Source organism: Drosophila mauritiana, chromosome 3R, assembly GCF_004382145.1.
Source record: "Drosophila mauritiana strain mau12 chromosome 3R, ASM438214v1, whole genome shotgun sequence".
Classification (NCBI taxonomy): domain Eukaryota; kingdom Metazoa; phylum Arthropoda; class Insecta; order Diptera; family Drosophilidae; genus Drosophila; species Drosophila mauritiana.
Genome location: NC_046670.1, coordinates 27,816,597 through 27,833,831, shown reverse-complemented (window position 1 = coordinate 27,833,831; position 17,235 = coordinate 27,816,597). Strand labels below are relative to the sequence as shown.

At 42.0% G+C, this 17,235-nt stretch overlaps 1 protein-coding gene across 4 annotated transcripts in view; it reads left to right on the top strand.

The window, feature by feature from the left end:
* The window catches only part of LOC117142321 (5-hydroxytryptamine receptor 1), an 82,528-nt gene that overhangs the window by 21,367 nt on the left and 43,926 nt on the right, over nt 1-17,235 (top strand). For 2 of the 4 annotated variants that reach the window (XM_033306232.1, XM_033306231.1), the window contains exon 1: nt 12,823-13,463. The exons of the other annotated variants lie outside the window; for them this stretch is intronic. The gene's annotated coding sequence lies outside the window, so the exon portion shown is untranslated. Of the gene's footprint in view, nt 1-12,822; nt 13,464-17,235 lie in introns of those variants that run through there. 4 annotated transcript variants of the gene reach the window in all.

The following is a 17,235-nucleotide window of genomic DNA, read 5'->3' as shown; positions in this document are numbered from 1 at the left end:
TAAGTTATCCGAGCCCCGCAGCTGTCACAGTCTGGCGATTTTGGGTCCTTTGTCTTAGGATTTCCTCCTTTTCCCCAGCCGTGTCGAAGGTCAGCTTCTGTCGGACGTGGGCCCACATTCACCCAAATCGAGTGACACCCCCACAATGGAGCTCTTACTGCAAAATTTATTGTTTCCCAATATATGCAAAATATGTTGGTACTCCCTAAGTGAGACTTACGATTCAAACTTACCCATTTAGGGGCTAAGTACAGCGGAAATGCTTACTTTACTGAGAATATATATTAGAATATATTGTATCATAAGGTTCTGTATAGTATTTATATTTATACAACAATTAAGAGGAACATTAAATAAGTCAGGAGGCCAAACGTCTTGGATTACTGACATGCTTAGAACTCTATTTTTGGGTTTGCACCGAATACATTTTTTAAGTTCCCTATTTCAGTAATGGGTAAGAATATTCCGTGATGGAGAGCAGGCATATCCTTGGAAACCCCAGCTCAATGAGTGTCTGTGTTGCGGTTGCCGCAATTGAATGTGTCCTGTTATTGCTGCTGATGCTGCTCCTGCGACTCCTGGCAGCAGAATTTTGACACAAAATGTGAAATTTGTCCGTCAGTCACTGGGGAAATTTCGTCCTGTTCGAGGGGTATCCTTTTCGGGGCTCGGAGATGGGGAATGTCGTGGCACACGTGCTCGTGATGCGAGTACAACGGTATCGCTTGCCGCAATGCCGCTTCTAACAATGACAAACATATTTCCCAACTCAGCCCTTCGCATTTCTGGTCCTTGTTTGCCTTTTCGAGTGGAGCAACTTTACACATTTGGCAGTTTATTTATAGCCTCGCATCCTGGATCGGGGCCCAAAGTTTATGCCAGTGCAATATCATGAAGTAGAGCAACTTTTCGGAAATTCGCAAAAGTTGGGTTGGCTTAGTGGGTGCAATAAAATAAGCTTAGAGATTGCCTAGAACTTGAATTTAGTGTTGGCCAATCGGGCTCATGTGGCAAAGTTGCATGCTCTCCTGAATTTAGAGAAAATCAATTTCGAATGCCTACCTAGTATATTTTAATGGTGCAAGTTTAAAGTATAATTAATTAAGCACTTAAGCCAACGAGTTGGAATTTATGTGAATGCTTAGACTTAAAATCAGCTTTTATAAAGTGCTAATTAATTATTTATTTAGTGGCTACAGGTTAAATGTGTTTTTTTCAAATATATTCTTCTGCATAAACCCGAAAAGGCCAACTGCTTGTTAGCCAAACGAGCGAAATAACGTTGTTTAAAGAGCCATTGCTGCGGAAGCTATGCAGATGGAAAACAGATATGATTACCGCAATAATATTCGCCATTGTTGATTCGATTCGATTAAATTCTCTGCGTCTCTGTTGTTATCGTTGCGGGAAAGTGTTGCCGATCGATTGATTTAAATGGCTTTGAAATGCGAGCTGTGTCGTGGTGTTGGCTTACTAATTGTTGGAACAGCTCCGTCTGGTTAGTCGACTTGGGAAAGCTTTTGTCTCGAAAGGTTAGCCAAGTAGTGGGCCAAATTAAATGTTATCAGACAAGGGACAAATCGGTCTGCCAAAGAATACGAAATCCAATTTATTCGTCTGACAATTGTCCTGCTGAAGGGATCAATATCAGCGGCCGCCCTGCATGTGTGTCTGCCTTTCTTTTGCAATTGAAAACTGCACTGGGAGTTCATTTTACGCTCTGCCAACTACAATTGGCCAAAAAGCACTTGGCCATGCTCTCAAAATCCAACAAACTTATGCAAATGCGAGCCACCGAGCTTGTTGTTCCTGTGCAATTTAAATGCGTTTAGCGTTTAAAAGTTGAAATCGCTTCCTATTATGATGCTATTATTGTTAGGACGAAATTCGGTAAGCGGCTTAACTGAATTTTCCAACTGGCGACAACACACAAAACAAATTTCAAACTATGTATTTACTTAAGGCATCAGGCATCAGATTGTGTTGCCATTGTTGTTCCCCCTACTCGGCATTTTGGCTGAAAAAATAAGTTGACACATTTTCTGATTGTTTACAAATTTGGGCAGTCATGCAGAAGCGGGCGGTCCTTGGTCCTTGGGCTTTCGGAGGCCCTGCCAGGACCTTGCCAGGACCTCCCTGCTCGCCAAAACTTAATCCAAACTTTGCATAAAGGCATGTGGCAGGGATTTATATCCACTACACTATAGGTTTTTCGGCTCTTCTTCCCAATGCTTGTGTGTGTTTGTGTGGTGGCAAAAACTTGGCCTGGAATGAAGGGTTAGTTTTCGCTCGTTTCATTTGCGAACAAAAACGCAAACATGAAAGCAAAGATTTAGTGCGTGTCGGCATGAACTTGGATTGTCTGCAGATGTATTGTTGGGATTTTCCGGGGGCAGACAATGATATTCCTGGTGAGTTTCTTACCAGAAGCATCTTTTGCCAATTCGGTTGCGAGTTTAAGCCCATGCCGCTGGCCAGGCAATGAATATTTATGGTTCCTGAATATCCAGGATATCCATGAGTGTGTCTACATAGGTAGGGAAAAAGGGACCAGGTGTATCTTTCTATTTAGCAAAGTTATCCACAGCTGACAGGCTCGACATTTTAAAAGGAAAACAACATTAATAAAACATTGTCTATGGATTCGAAATCCATTACCTTTTAGTTGTGGCTATTTTGCTGTATTGGAAATCGAAAACTGTACACGGTTCTTCTTTAAACTTTCCACCTACCTAATTGTATTAGTTATTTATCTATCAAAAGGCCAATGAAGGTGTAATTAAACATTGGCAGAGTTAAGTTCAAGGGTCCATGCTAGTGTCATCGCCTTATTAACCTAAGCTAACCTTCACCCATTTTTCCCAAAAGTGTGTGCCAATCCTCGTCAAACTTTTCACAGCCCACAAACCTCAAGTTACCTTCTCCGGAGTGCCGACTCCCCGCAGGAATTCCCGAAAGTAGGCAACAAAATTAATTGGAAATCACAATCATGGCAGACTGTTTCACACCTACACGTGTGCGTTTATGACATTGATTGCCCGCACGCACACTTAGGCGCACTCCAGCCGAAGCCGAAACCCAAGGATTAATTAAATAATTTATATGGGCTTTTGTTTGGCCGTAAGTTGATTAAGCCGTGCCGGTCCACTCAAAAGCGCATAAGGGACGTGGGTGCGTGTGACAGCTCCTATATGGGCGAATTGCACAAATTGCCGAGCAGTTAATGATAGACAAACGTTTGGGCCACGTTCGACTTGACTCCAGTTGACTTGGCCAAATGTCAGTGACACCGCACAAAGGCAAACCTCGGGGATGGCGGGCCTTTGATTAGCCGTTGATATCCGAGGGGCGCAGACACGCGATAACACGTGCCAATTAGAGCTGCGAAACACCTGATCTGAACCCTGCTGAGACCTCGTTGCCAGATAATTGCGCCAAATTCCATCATTCCCCAGTTGGCTAGCAGCTAAATTTAGACAAATCTCCGTGGACCTTTCAGCGCCGTAGCCATTTAAATTTAAATTAATAGCATTTAATTAACATGCTGGGCGATTGGCCTGATTGGAGTGCTGATTGTGTGCTAATGCTTTCGCATTTGCACCTAATTGTTGTCACCATCCGCCCAAGCAAACATTTCGAATTAATAAGCCAATATTTGACCAATCAAATGGGAAACCGAACCATTTTATATTTATTAATATGACAGTGTAAACGCTGCGACCTTTGATGAACGTGGCCTGAAAAAGCGACTTTATTAAACTTTTTTTCTACATTCTATTTAAATTTAATTCAGCGAGTGGCTCTCAACTGTTAATAAACAGGAAATACCCCCAGAGTTCAAGCTGCCAAAGTGGCAGAACTTTCTATCACTACTGGCGCATTAGTGAAATGTGGTGCCAATGAAATTTTAATCAACTCGATGCGGGCGGCTTCAAAGGCTCAATTAGGCCCGAAAAGAGTCCGAGTCAGTGGGACTTCCGCAGTCGGAGGACTTTCGGCGGCTTTTGGCGGCTGACTGTGTTTAAGTGCGACAAGCGGATATCCGGCCGCCGTTCAATGGAAAACACCATTCAAGTGAGCGATAACAAACAGGGCCAAACAAAACGGAATAAAACAAAACGAAACGAAACAGCCGCAGACAGCTGAATGGGAAATGACAAAACACGACTTGAAATTTGACGTGCACGGAAAGTCAGGGGTGCCTTTAGCTCGCCATTTTCCGGCTCTCCCCCGCTTACACTTCCACTTTCCCATCCCCCTCCCACTTATTCATTTTCCCAGCAGCAGCAGAAACAGAAGGAAGCCCGCCGAGAGCAGCAACATTGTTTTTAATATCCGCTAAAATTGTTGTTTATACAATGTCGCTGCGAATGAGCCGCATAGTTGTCCCACGCCCTCGTTCTTCTGCGCTATTGTGGCAATGGTTGTTGCAAGTTCTTGTTGCTGCTGCTGCAAGTATTTGCGGTCGGCTTCGGGGCTTTTGGGGCAGCTCTGTTGGCGGCATCCGCGTGGAGCTGCAATAATGCAAATTGTAGTTGATTGCCCCGCCCGCAATGCCACACCAAATTGTAACTTAAGGCATTTGCATTTTGTCTTTTCCGGCGAATATTTCAGCTCAAAAAGTTCAGCGTGAAGCGAAAGAAGAAGCAAAATGGGATTTAAGTTCCAGGAAGGAAGAGGTCATAAGTTTGCCCATTTAACACCATTGTATTGTACGGGAAATCGTTTCCTTTTAAACAAAACTATACAAGCTTTGGGCTTAGAAGTTGTTAAAATAACCGGTGGTTTTAGTAAAAATGTTTTACAAAACCACGTCTCTAACGTCTCTCTAACTCCCCAACCTTACTTCTTTGACCTCATTTTTCAAGCAGCCCTTCAAATTTGAACACAAAGTTTAAAAAAATATCGTGGCCATGTCTGTAATGCAACTTTAATGTCTTACCAGCCGCAGCACGAATGCTTAAATTCTGACTGAGTTTAGTTTCCACTCGGTGACCCTTGACCCCTTCTCCCTTTCCAACCGGAAAAGTTGCCTCAACAGCTGCAACTTGTGAAACTTTTGACTTTCGGTCTCACTCCGTTGGGGATTTTGTATGCAGGTTTTTCAGTAATTGAGTATAATGGTGCATTAATTATTTACAATTGTTTCAAATTGGTGAAACAAAAGTTATAAATACTTTCAAGATTAATTAATACATTTGTTCGCATTCTTGGCAACTTATAAAGATATTCGACTTTCTACTGCCAGATGGCTCCCCGAAATTGAAAAGTTTTTGTTCGTAAGTCAAATGATTTTCATTTAAGTTGTGCGAAACCATTCATTCAATTTTGTGAGCTCCCTCATTGGTTATTTGGTTTATTTTGATTACTTATTACTTCATCTTAGTTTAATAGATAGATCTAGTAATGTATCCTCATAATAAAGAGTGGATCCCCTTTGTCTAAAGAACTACGTGTTTGTTTAGTAGCACTTTGTATTTAGATAACTTCACACATGTTTAAGTTAACAGGAATTCCAATTAAGTACAAAAAACAAGCACACAAACGAGGGTGGTGCATGCTTAAATAGCAAAACTTCAGGCATTCGACTGAGTACATACGAAAATTCTTTTAAATGTAATTTGCATGTGGAGCCGGAGCAACTGTTTTGGCCGTATTTAACTTGAAATATTTACTGGACGACCTACCACCGGATAGCCAAAAAAGCGTCTGGCAAATTATGCAAAGTCAGCAGAAACTAAACGAATGCTAAATTGTGTAGGCCTCAGTGCGTATACTTAATTAACTACAAGCTGGACACGTGCCACAAAAAAGCTGGAGAGGAGGAGAGTCGACCAATTTTTGGGAGGGTAAAGCAAAACTAAGGTCTGGGATTGGGACCCAAAGACTGATTTTTGTAAATATTTAGTTAGGCCAGAGAACTTTCATTGCGAAACTAATTAAATATGAAGTTTGATTTCGGGGCAGTAAAGTTTGATTTTGCAGTAAAGTTGTGCAAATATAGGCCTAGGTCCCATGAATGCAATTTTAAGGCAGGCCCTTTATTATTTGCACAATGCCGCAAAAGCGCAATGCACACAAGAGTGGGTGAATTGAAGGATTCACCAGGATTTCGGTTGAAAGTGGAAGCCCTAGTGCAAACATTGTGCTTCAGCCACAAAGTAATCAAATTTTACTGCTGGAATGGGAGGGGAGCTTCGATTTGTCACTTGGCAGCCAAGTTTGCTCTTCTGGTTTCTGGGCCAACACGTCGTATACGCAGTATTCCTATTTATATTTCCATTTCCATTTGCATGTTGCATTGGCAAGCAAATATAAACGACTATTTATTGCATTCGAATTGATTTGCCATGTAGCCTAGCAATTTCAATTTGTGTGCCAGTCTTATTTTCTATCCGTGTCCAAGTCCCTTTGGGTATCTTTTAATTAAGGCAACCGATTCGCTGGAAAGGTCACTTAATTAATATTGATTACAATGGTCTTTAGACTTTATCCCAGTAATGCATCCTGCATTCATCGCCCTTAATTGACTGGGGATTATCATCCTCTAACCGCTTTTCCACAGCTCATGTTCGTTCCACATCTCATTCATGGCTAATAAAGCTTGCTTCAGCATCTCGTAGCTGGAAAAACAACATTTAAAATGGAATTTTTTCGTTTGCATGAGCGGGAAATTCTTCCATCCCTTCGATGTCGAGGATTCCAGCGAAAATTCTAAACCCACAACATCCTTACTCATGTTCGGCATCCCTTGCATATGCGCTTGTCATTTTCCATGATTTAGCTCTGCCTCTGAGCTGGGAAATTGAACCAAAAATTATGCTGCTGCTCGCAAATCATGTTGATTTTTCCCTCTTCAATTATGTGCACTTCCCTTGGTTTTTTCAGGCCCTGGCATTCGAATGTCTTGCCTGGAAATCTCTTTGATTCCAGTTTTTCTGCAATATATGGGCTAATTAAGCTGATGATTGGAGGCATAGTAAGATAACTTAATCCTGTAAGTAACTGGTTTTGAATAGCAAGAAAGTCGTCAACATTCTGCAGGAAAATGAAGCTGATTTGGGTCTAAAACCAAGCTTTGCTTTTTATGTATGTATGCTACGACTTTAATTCCGTTGATGTGTGCATGCAAATTTAGGCACTAAAATATCATTTGGGCAACCGTTGGACTGGCTGAGTTAAGGCCTGTTTTGCCATCTAGCGCTGCCATAAATACCCTCAATTTATGTCAATTCGATTTGCCTGTAGCCCACGCACACTCGCACCCACGCTCACACACACATGCACACTAATGCCGCTGGCCATTTTGACGAGGCTATTATGGCCGCTACTTTTGTGCGACCGACTTTTCCGCCAATGCTATTGATGCGTGGAAATTCAATCTGTGCCGTGGTCGCTGCAATTTGTGTTTTTCTTTGCCCGTTTAGTTACAGCTTTTTATTGCCTCGATATTTGTTATGTACTGGGGGCGATAAAATTGTTGGTAGCAGGGCATTAGCCTTGGCAAAGTGTTTCATTGCCCGACGATTTTTCTTGCGGTTCAATAATATGAGTACTGAAACACTCATAAAAACTAATGTGTGTTATGGCTCTACTAGTGCCATCAAGCTGAAATAAATTATTAACTTAAATTTGGAATCAATGAGCTTTTGTTTGTGGTTAACATAGTTTCTACATAATTTTAAACTTTCCATATCGGTATATGCTAACATATTTTGCATTATTCCGCGTGTATCTGCCGAACATTGTGATTAGTTGGATTTTCCTTCTTGTTGTATTTATATATTTTTATTAGATTCCCAATTTCGCAGGCCTGCGGCTTTTCCTAGCACGCCCACGAAATGGTGGTGCTCGTGGGTGAATTCTGGGGAAACTAGACCCGCTGGATTTTACCACGTGCTGCTCGACTTGGGGCATACTTTCGCTGAGTGAAAGTTTTTTATGGCAGGAGGCGAAATTGCAAAAGGTAGCCAAATGAACGTTGGGCGCATAAAAAGCGTCATTCAAATTAAGGACCTTATTCCTCTAGCCACCCCGCAAACACTTTTCCTTTTTCCGCAAAGTGCGAGTGTGTTACGCATTTAAATGGAAATGTCAGCGTTGCGGAAATTCGCGATGGTTTAGCTTTGAGTTACGCCCCTGCTGTCCCTTCTTATCCTGGGTTTTCTCCTATTTTCCCCCGCCTTTGCCTTTCACCTGCTTTAATTGTCTTCTGCATGTGTGCGCGTGTGTGGTGTCATAATACCTTTTTACATTTGGCACTTGCCTTTTTACGCTTCTTATTTATGCATTCCGTTCATTTATTTTTCATTTATTGTCTTTGTGTGCTTGACATTTGCATTTCGCTCTCGGTTTTTGCATACTTTTGAGCGGCGCGCCAAATGTTAATCATACGCCGCGTTGTCTGCCGCAGTGAAGCTCTAATTGAATTGCTTTGAAGGCGGGTCAACGGCTGGCTCAGTCACAGCTTAAATCTTTAAGGGGAACACCTGCTTTGATCTCGGCCGCCCGATAATCAGCTGCCCGAGTGTTTTTCTTATCAATTTGTAGGGAATCTCAGGCCTTGCAGGCCTCTCCTGTGTCAGCAAATGTCAAAGATTTCACAGGCAATCCAAACAAAGCAAAACAAGTGTAACGAAAAATACATTTGAGATGACAGCAGTGGCGGCGTGAAATTTAATCAAATAAATTAGCAATAAAGTTTTATTTTCGCCGTCTCCTGCGCTACACGTTGCGTATACGCAATGTCGAAGTGTGCTTTTATTACGCGTCAGGTTTTTTCGTTTGGCACTCTGTTTATTTCGGGTTTTCAGATGTTTTCCGTTTTTTTTACAGTTTTTACTTCCACAGTTTCAATTAACATTGTCAGTTTGGTGGAACCCCCAGATTTAAGCCGAATTAAAACCGTCGGAACGGGATTACCCAATGGCCCCGAAACCTACGAGTACACACATGTCAAGCTGTCGAAATGTCCATTTAATTAGGCCGAAATGAAGGAATTGATAAGGGTGGACATTAGGTGGACTTTAAGCTAGTGTCTAGCACCGATCCTATTTATAAGCCGTCTAAATCCTGAATTCTATATGCCGCTTTTCGGCGAGGCTCAGAGCCGGGAAGTTAATTGAATTTTGTTTTTGTTTTACTTTCGGCTTGCCGAGTGCGTGACTCTCTGATAGTTTGCAGAGTTGGGAAGCAGGCAAACATCAAATTCTTTGAACTGCGTGGGCCGCTACCTTAAAGCATAAATACACTCATTAATTCCAGCAACATTAGCGATTTAGAGGCGCCAAAGGTTCTGGCAGCGATTATCAACACAATTTGCCAACCTGCCAGCACATTTATCATTCAAAAATATGGCCCAAACTTAGGCAAACTCGGTCGATTTACATATTTACTACATTCTCACGAACACGAAATGGGCGTCGAACAAGTTTACCTCCATATTTGTTTCGCACTCGCTTACAACTAAATAAATAAGCAACAAACAAACGACGAACCGCAAACTCGAATGCAAATATATACCAAAGCAAACACAAGCCCGCAAAAGTATGCAACGAAATTTTAAACTCATGACGCAGCCAATTTATATGCACGAAAAAATAAAGCGAATCGAAACGAATCTACAATGAATTGAATACAAAGACCTCAGTTACAGAGCATGCAAATGTGGACGGATCGAACAATTGATACCCGTTAAAAAGACAGAGCTTCCACCACATTTTGTAAATCTATTCAGATATCTGCGATGAACATATATTTTTGGAATTTCCTGTATATTTGTAAACGTTAATATGCTCCAAATGAGCATACCCATCAAATGCTGAGCATCTCGCATGAAAACCCAAAAGAGTTTTAGCGAAATGAAAAATTGAAAAACGCTCAGCGAAATGCGATGATTTTGCGGTCGCCAGCTGAACTGATGCGTATCGACGGCTTAGGCTCTGGACAAAGGGCATAAATCATGGGGTATTTATCATAAATCAAATTGGATTCTCCTCAGCTTGTACCCTTGTATCCGCCGCCCCGAAATTCCGATTGGGATTCGATTGGGAGGGAGCTGCCTGATGTGTTTGCTTGGCGCGCATATTTTATTTATGATTCTTTTCCAGTTGAGTAGCGAATTTGTTTTGCCTCTATCTGTCGGCGCTTCCTTTTCGGCATCGATTCGTGAGCTTTCCTGATTTTCCCTGATTTTCTCCAGCGGATCAATCATTGTTTCATAATAATTGGCGAGTCGGGAAATTTAAAGCAGGTGAAGAAGGACTGTCAGCCCGACAGACAGCCCATCGCCAGTAACTTAGACGATTGACGTGGCATTATCAACTCGTTCAAAACAAAAAATCGAAGAGGCCAGGAGTGATAAATGCGGTCTGCCACGGGAAATGGCCAGTTGCCCACTCTGCTCGAACACTTCGCCTTGACCATTTCCACAAATTACTCGACACTTTTCCTAGGGCACTCCGAATGCGAGTATATAGCAGTCATCATCTATTAGCTGAACAATAAATTCACTTCACCAATGCCAAGTCGGCTTCTTGCCGTTCTCCTTTAGAAGGGTCAATGATATGTAAAGGCCGGCGGTACAATTTGTAGGTATGGTTTTCTAATGGAAAGTCTGAATATTGTTGTAGTAGAAACGTAGTAGTTTTTTTTTTATTATTAAAGCCAATCCCCCAATGTCGCTTAAAAGGAATAGACATTTAAAACTAATTATTAACTATTATTATCTATGAACAGCTTGTAAATAAAATGCAAATCAAGTTCTGCTGCTGTTCCAAGCACTTTCATTCGTTTTGCAAGATTCACTTTCCCGCCTTTCACTGGTCATTTCAGGGTATTACCGGGTATATCCTTTTCAGGACGACATTCAGTGAGATAGCCTGAGTTTATATCGAAAAGGTATCGTATATTCGAATCAGGATGAATGTGTTTGTTCTGAACTCTCCTGCAGCACCTTCTATTTGGATTTGTGGCACTTTTATTGAACACGGACCTGCATTAAAAAAACATATTTTATCGCACAGTGAGAGCTTGTTACCCCTGTGTTTTTGTCTTGTTGTTGTCGCTGCCTCTGTTCCGAAAGTAAACAACTATTTTTATTTTTCCCTTCTCCACCGGTCAGACCCCAGGCCACTTTGGATTGGACTGCAGCAGTAATATTTCTGATCGCTCGTCTGTTTAATGATTTTTTGTATTTAATGAATGAACAACATTTTTCTTGTTGCCTCCTCCGGTGTGTGTGCCTGGGTTTTTTGTCTGTTCTGTGTGTGAATTTTTATTCGTTTCTCTTTGCCAATTGATTGGAAATATTTCTTTTCATGTTTTTCAATTTGAACCCAAAAACAAGAGCGCGCAGCGTTGGAAACAAGGGCTGCTGAAGCCCCCTCGGCCCCTTGGCCCCTTAGCCCCCTCACAATCTCAGTAGCAAAGTGCTTTTGAGCGATGGCATATGAGCTCCCCCCTTTTGTTTAGATAATAATAATTTCTGCCATTTTATTTCTGTTTGCTAGGGGCTCTCGTCTCGATTTATGTTCTCTGGCTGCCCGACAGCTAATGTTAGCTTATAAAGCTTTAATTTATTTTGTTTTGATTACTGATGATTATCGTGTCCATAAACATACTCGGCTTTTCTCTTATGATGATTGCTCGAGTGGAACATTTCGGAATTATTCCCGATCCCATGTTATTGAATTCAATAGCTGCAGTTGAAATCAGTTTTGATTTGGTCAGCTGTAGAGTTGAGGAAAATTTTAGGCACCGTCTGCATTTTCTTTTACCACCTTGCAGGCTGATTGTAAGCCAGCCAAGCTGTTAATGTTAACTGGACGTGAATTTTCTGTTCAATTCTGTTGCAGATTTCCCCTGGCTGAGCTGAATTCAGTAACATTTCAGCCTGGGCGCCAAATTTGAATTATAGCAGTTAACATTCCAACAACAGGTGAAAATATTTATTTGGTGAAATAACGACAATTTAAAAGTCAAGATAATTCTGCAAAAAAAAGATTTCGTCATGAACAAAATGAGTGGCATACAATTTGCTAAAGACTTCAACCAAATTGCATTTTGCAAACAAGATAGAAAGCTAATATTTTACAATTATTCAGTCGGCTGCAACGTTTTATTTGTCAATTAATAATTCATGAAAGCAATGTGGCTTATTAGCCTAGCGCTTGCCATTTTCCCTAGAAGATTGTTAGACTCATCAGTAGTAAAAAACCTCTAATACAGGCACTCCTCTTTTACTATTATGTGATTCAAACAATCAGTTTCCCCTTATTTTAATAATACCTAAAGTACTGATATGTAAAATATAAATACGCTAACAGTAAGTTATCTGTACTAGAAGATCTTAGTTATCTGACTCAGGCGTTGGAACGAAGTGAGTTAATTACACGTATATAAATGTAAATTTTTAGCAAACAGCATGCAAGCCGCCAGTTTGATATGGCAAATATTTAAACATTACTAGAGCCATGGTAAATATTTGGTTTGCAGTTGCCTTTCTTGATTTTTCCCCGCCTGCGTGTGTTTCGTTTTCAAATGTTCTGCTGCAAAAGCAGTTTCTCGCATGCGAGTTTTCATGCCTACGAATTTTCCGCTCGCTCTCTCTCGCTCTCCGGCTGAGTTTCCCCGCCTGCGCAGACCCACTGACACAGTGATAAAGAATGGCCACTGATAACAGCGCGCCGCTGTGTTGGTGCGAGCAGAGAGAGCACTGTTATGGCGTATGCCGCCGCACAGGTACGAGGCTCTCTCCGTACCGCTCGGCAATCGCTGCTCGGAGGTCGGCGGTCGCGTTTCCAGTTAAACTTTTACCGAAAAGGCGGACGGACGGGTCTTGAAATCAATCGTCGGGCTCCGCAGTTTCTACGCGATTCGGCTCCTGGATTCCTGACAGCCTCCCGCGGAATTCAGATATTCGAGTAGTTGAAAGTCGTCAGAGATCTGAATAAATAAATACGAGTGAAAAAATACACGCAGGAATTATTCAAATGGAAATGGCGAGCACAGAATTGCAAGAAAATTATTGAAACCACTGGGAATCAAAATAAATAAATAGTGAAAATATTTTCAGCAATTACTCAAATGAAAATACCCACAAAAATACGCCAAAAATCCTATTCGTGCTACTTGAAATCAATGAAAAATTCAATGCTATTAGTGTGTGCAAAACAAAAATAAATTGCGACCAGCACTCGCATGTGTCTACATAAGCATGAATGGAAAAGTGCTCAAGAGTAAATAGGCCGAAAGTCGAAAGAAAGAATATATCTTGGACAAACTTGTGCAGTTCCATCTCGGATATTTTCCAACGCCAGTGCTATTATTAAAGTAATTTGTGCGACACTTGCCACCTGTTCGACGACTTTTGGAAGCAGCCGCAATTTATGCAAACGACTTCGAGAAGAAAGCCGATCCGATCCACGGCCAAAAGTGAGAGTGTCGCCAGTCGTTGACCCAGTGTAAGTCTCTGGTCAATGTTGTTCTGGACTTGTGTGCCCCTTTAAATAGACCCGCCACTTTTGGCACCTTAACACCAATCTGCGGGCGATCTTGTTATCGCAGAGTGTTTGTCGGAGATTTAAATATAGATTTATGGCAGGCAAACATTAATTGGATTACCCGCTCCGTCTTGGTGGGGCATTTGAGATGATTGACCTAGACCAAGGGGAAATAAATAGGTGCCACTTGCCCCGATTGATGTGGTAACTTCCCCAGCGAACTTGTTCAGATACTGTTTTCGCACCGCCCTTCTGAGGGCCCTCGAAGTGAAAAGCAGCCACTGATATGCACAAACACTTCAGCCGGGGGCGTAGCTAATCAAATTACAAAGTCACAAACCGCTTGATTTGATAATTCAGTTAGGTTACGGCTGTATACCAAGGCATATGCTGTAGCTTGCCGCAGATGCTGTCGATTTGCCAGCGCCTCCGGGAATATGCAGCACTTTTATCTTTAAAGTTGGCAAATTATCTCCGCACAGGTGTGCACCCCACGTGCGGGTGCGGCTTTGTGTATAAATTTACACTTAACTGCAAAACAACAAGCTTAATTGCCCGAAACCAAATAAAACTCAGCATCCCAGTGGATCTGGCCGAGTGGTCCTGGGCCAAGTTCTTGAGAGCAGTTCGAGTGCCCAGCAGAGGGGTATATCGATCTGAAGAAAATTTCATTAATTCGATATAAATAATTTGTCTGGTTTTTGCTACTACTATTTCCCAATTATATGAAAAGAAACTAAGTGTACTTTGATCACCTATTTAATGGTATCAAACCACCATCAAAATTAGGTCTACATATATTTAAAGGCTAAATGAATTTGTAAACACTGAAAATCGTGTATGAAATCTTTTTCAACCTCATAGATACAGAATGGGTATCCTCCAGTTGCGACTGGAAGCACTGGCGCTTGCTCAAAATTATTTCTTTGCAATTGCAACAACTGCTGCGCGCATCCTTGAACATGAAAAGTGAAACGAGAGTGCTGCCAAAAGATGTCGGGACAATTCGGGCGGCACTTACACTAATTACAGCCGCCGTCACTTAAAGTGAGTCACGGCCACACGAGTCACACGTGTTTTCCGTTTGCTTAAAGCATTTAGGGGAGATGTCGGAGTGACACAGTTTTGCAACCGCCGGGGCTCCAGCCCTTCTTTCATCTATTGTAAATTGAGTCTCGAGAAAGAATGGCCAGCACAATGGGGCGTATGCGTAATACGGTCGACAGTCCTCCTGCGTTCTCGCTGCATTGTCTGCGCTGAATGTTGCTCATACGCCAGGGTGGCTGCTACAAAGCAAACGGAACGCTCAAATCAAAGGCGACAACCCACAACAATGGAGCTCAAAGTGCCAGCGGGCGTGGCGGAAATATAAAGTAAACTATTGTTTTGCACCATTGCGTCAGTGTTTTCTGCTCTGCGTGCTGGTGATTATTGCGCATACGCCGCGTGGCCCTCTTGCACCTTGGAGATATTGTTAATAAGCTTTTAATTATTTTGAGTTAATCATAAAGCAAAGTCAAGCTCATCATTTGTTGGCCAAAAAAGCAGTCATTCGGCCAGTGTCTGCGGGACTGCTGCCCACGCTTATCGTAATGGCCGAAAAGTTCTAATCGAGGCAATTAACGTGGCCAAATTTAATTTCCGTCCCCAAACGCTATCAGTCCCAAGAACAAAAAAGCGGCGAAAAGAAGACGGAGCGAGCGCTAGCTTTTTATTTACAAAATATTAGTTCATGCCAGCCATTGGGAAATCCATCATGTAAGCCCGGGATTTCTCAGTTGCATGTGTTTTTTTTATGTTTGTTTTGGGCTTCCCTGTTTTTGTTTGTTCTATTTGTTTGCCCTCCTCGCTGCTGATAAACGAACTAGCTCCCAGGTATTTTTACTGAGGGTTTGAGGAGTTCATAGGGAGTGCGACCGCCTTTGAGTGGCCATTAAGCAAATTACTTATGTTAATTAGTTGCCACGGCTAATGAGAAATCTCAAGGATTTGCAGCCCGTGATAAGTCAAATTTAAAGTGGGGCCGAGGAGAAAAGAGCCTTTTCCTGATTATCCACCTTCCGTCCCAATTTAGCCCTGTTGATTTATGATGCTAGACTTACCCAAGCGAAATCTCAACTTGAAAGTCAATTTCACAAAGCCCCGGGCCTTGCCATACAATGAGAATTCAATTTCCCCCTTTCTCCCGCTCGCTCTGGAAAACTGTGGAGTCGGACCCTTTGATTCATCAAATTGCATTTATTTGCCAGATGAGCGAGCTGCAATAAAGCAACAGTTTGTATTCGGAAAATTGCATAAATAAATAGAACGGCACAATAATTGAGGAGCCGAATGAGTTGGCAAATAGTCCAGCCTCACCATGCAGAAGGAAACCATTTCGATTTCAATATGCCATAAACTATAATCAACCCAAGTGAGTTAGGCAATAGCGTTATTTTAAATTCGAATAAGAAAGAGTCCACTAAAATATTATTCGAAACCATTGTTTTAAATTGATAGCAAAAATAGTTTCCTGTGCTATTTAATCCTTTTGCATTGCCGCTTATCTGTTTAACCGACTATTGAATTATGTTTCCCATTTCATTTGTGCTTAATCATTGGCTTTTGTGAAAATCCCTTAACCTATTTAATGCAATGCAGATGTTTGCGTTAAAATTAAAACGCTGCAATGGATTTGTTAGCCTTAAGCCGTAAAATAATTAAAAACGTAATTAGCCTCGTGCAATTCGCAAGCATTAATGTATTCAAAATGCCGCCAGCTGAGATCGGATTGGAGCGAAAATTGGGAGAGGGAATCCGGAATGGCTTTCAGGTCAGTGCGTCAGTTGGGAATAATTTCATTAAAATCAACTTTGGTTGCCCAGCAGTCAGTTGTCAGGAGATTAATTACTGACTTTATTTTGGCTGGACAGCAGGCGACGGCCATCGCCTGCCGACTATATAATACAGTATTGACACATAATCGATGCTTGTGCAATTTATGAAAAACTAATTAAGCCGCATTAATGCAAAAAATTAATTCAAATTGCAACGCTTTGGTGAGAGTAATAATAAGCAACATTAACTCCAGTGCACAATGTATCTTAATTTCGGGCATAATTAATGCCTGCAATTAAGTTTTGTTCCCCGCCTCGGCACCTATATATAGGTATACATAGTGGCCACACACACAAGCACTGGGAGACGTAAACAATCCACTTAACATGCTGGGAAATACCATTTGATCCTGCCATCCATCTCCTGCCGCATTGCGTATACGCAGCGTGGGCCTTTGGCAACATTGTGTCACGCACTTTATTGATGGGCCGGCTCAATCGCTTCCCCTCGAGTTTCCTCCAGGGTCTCGGTTACAGCTTCTGGTTACGGCTTGTGAAGATGGAGCCGGAGTTCCTCTCCGGATTCTGTACGGCATCTGGGCAATTACGGCTCGTTGGTCCCTGTTTATTAAAACGACATAATTGCGAATTTAAGCCCGCAGCTCATCGCTGCCTTGACTGCCTCCAATCAAGTGGATCATCTGCGGCCTGCCGTTGGCAGACTTGCGATTTTCCCTGCCCAGTCAGCTTTCGAAAGTTTTCCCGGGAATTCGGCATACGCAGCGCTCTGAAACAGAGAACTTTGGCCTTGCCCACAGAAACAGAAACGCTGTCCGCACGCCTCTTTTTTCAATTATGATTAATCATCAGTAATTAAAGCCATGAAAGCGACCTTTGGCGGATATACAAATTGATTA